Below are 2,888 nucleotides of genomic sequence, written 5' to 3'. Positions count from 1 at the left end.
ATGATTCAGAGAGAGAGAATACAATTTTAAACTTTCCAATTTACTTCTATTATCTAATTTGCTTCATTGTCTCTGTATCCTTTGTTGAAGAAGCAGCAGTGCACTGCTGGGAGCTAGCTGAACAAATCAGGTGAGTAAGTGACAAAAGGCATATTTGTGCAGCTAAACAGCTAGCAGTAGTTAATTGTTGCCCCTGAGCCTACCTAGGTATGCTTTTCAGCAAAGGATACCAAGAGTATGAATCAGGAGTAAATTGGAAAGTTTTTTAACCTTTGCCATGCACATGATGACCCGTTTTTTTTATCATGAAGGGAGATTGCCGATCCCATGCTTTTGACTTGCAATCCACCTGACTGCAGGCGACAATTGGTGGTGGTGTAGAACATGCAAGGTGACCACTAGGGTTGCCACATTTTCTGGGAAAAAGTACTGGCCATGCTTATTAGCATACATTTGCATAAATAATTATGCAGCATAATTAGGCACTAAAGCTGCTACGACTGATATTAAGTAATCATTGATTTAGAATAAGATTCTAACACACTTAGAGCTCGATTATATAATCTTCGCCAGCTCAAACCTTCTTTTTCTCGCTGACACTTGCAGGGCTGCCCTGGTGCAATGATCGTAAAAAAGGGGCAGTCCCTGCGAGTTGCGAGATGGCTCCTGTCATGAGATGCAGGACATATGCAGGACACAGCAATGATGGTACAACTCTATTTTATTACAGAGCATAGCAATACACATCCAGACAGGTTGATTGTACTAAACTAACTGCGACACAGACACCGGACCTAAGCCCCGCCCACCAGCTAGTGACATCACATCCTGCTATCATCACATCTTCCCCTTTTTCAAAGGCAAAGCATACATTTGCATATATTAAATAACAAGGTACACCAACAGGGTATACAACAACATTTTGTTTTAGAACATTATAAAAACAGATAGAATAGAAAACATGAACAAATAAATTACATCCTGACTTGGACATCGGGGTAGACTACCCTAGTCCACAGTGACCATGGGATTATTCTGCCCATACTTCCGGTCACTGTTCTAGCTAAAGTCAGTCCCTGTATCGGGCCGGAAGCCTCACCACTCTTCCGCTTGATGTAACTTTACATGAACTGTCCTCTGATACAGAAGATGGTGAACAAGAGTCTGCTGGAGGCAAAGATATATCCCCGCTATGATCTTGCTGAGGGGAAGGCACCTCTCTTAGAACAGGAGATCCCACCGGCGGTGGTACTGAGGTATCCGGTTCCAGACTCTCAGGTACAGGCTGAAGATGTCTTCGGTTACGGCGTGTAACCGTCCCTCCCTCTGTAAGGACTGTGTAAGACCTTGGTTCTGGAGAGCGGCCCACTACCGTAGCAGGCGTCTTCCATTTCTTCTCATCATCCAGTTTAATTCTGACACTTTGGCCCGCTTTCAGTTCCTGTAAAGGCCTGACAGAATGTCTCCTGTCGTAGAAGAAACGATAACCCTTTTTGGCCTCTTCATCCCTCCTAAGGACTTCGTCCCGAGGAACAGGGCCAGGCGGCTTGAAGACACCCACTGAGGGTAAAGTGGTGCGAATCTGGCGTCCTAGCATCAGCTGTGCCGGGCTAAACCCGGTGGCTTGAATGGGCGTCGCCCTGTATGACAAGAGGGCTAGGTACGGTTCAGATTGCTTTAGGATGAATTTTGTTGTTTGAACTGCCCTTTCAGCCATTCCGTTGGCCTGCGGATAATGTGGACTTGACGTGGAATGTACAAAATCATATTCCCTGCTGAAAGCACTGAACTCTGTAGAAGCGAACTGCATGCCATTATCACTCACCAGCTCCATTGGAATGCCCCAGCGGGCGAACAAGCTCTTCAGGCGAATGATAACGGCCTGACTTGTGATATCATTCAGGGGTGCTATTTCCAAATACCTGGAATAGTAGTCGATAACAACAAGAAACTTTTTCCCGTGCAGTTCGCACAAATCAGCAGCTATTTTCTGCCACGGCCCCGCAGGCAGCGGAGTAGACATTAAGGGCTCCCTTCTCTGAGTAGGCCGGCGTTCCCGGCAAAAGGCACATTTAGACACGTGATTTGCAATGTCGGAGCTGATCCCAGGCCACCACACAGCTGTAGCTGCTCTTTCTCTGCACTTTGTAATGCCTAAGTGGCCATCGTGAATCCTGTTTAACATCTCCTTCCTCATGCTGACAGGAATTACAATACGGTCTTGGAACAGCACCAACCCCTCCAGCTCCGTGAGCTGCGACCTCTCTGGCTGGTAAGCATTTAAAGACATCCAGGCTGCCCGGCTCTCGGGCCAGCCATCTCTTATGTACCTTATAACTTCTTGCAGATCTGTGTCCAAATATGTCTCTTTCTTTATCTCTTCCAGTTTCCTTGAAGAAATGGACTTAGAGGCCAGAACTGAATCAACATACACTTTTACATCCGATTCTGTGGAGGATTCTTCAGCAGCAGCCAGCGGGAGCCTGGACAGTGTATCTGCCACAACCAGCTGCTTCCCCGGCACATGCACTGCCTGAACATTGAACCTGAGTAGTCTCATTAAAAGTCTCTGGCATCTCAAGGGTGTTTTGTCGATGTCATAAGAATTGATAAGAGGGACTAGCGGTTTGTGGTCAGTTTCCAGACTAAATTTCTCCAAACCCACTAGATAACGCTGAAAGCGCTCACAGGCCCAAACTGCAGCCAGGCACTCTTTCTCAATTTGAGCGTATTTTGACTCCGCAGCCGTCAGTGTGCGGGAACAGTAGGCGATGGGCTGTAGTTTGTTGTCATTCAGCTGCAGGAGTGCAGCCCCCAACCCATAACTGCTTGCATCAGCACTAACCACAGTCTTTTTTGAAGGGTCGTAGAACCCCAGCACTGGGGCA

Source organism: Bombina bombina, chromosome 3, assembly GCF_027579735.1.
Source record: "Bombina bombina isolate aBomBom1 chromosome 3, aBomBom1.pri, whole genome shotgun sequence".
NCBI classification, from domain to species: Eukaryota; Metazoa; Chordata; class Amphibia; order Anura; family Bombinatoridae; genus Bombina; species Bombina bombina.
This window is presented reverse-complemented; position numbering follows the sequence as displayed.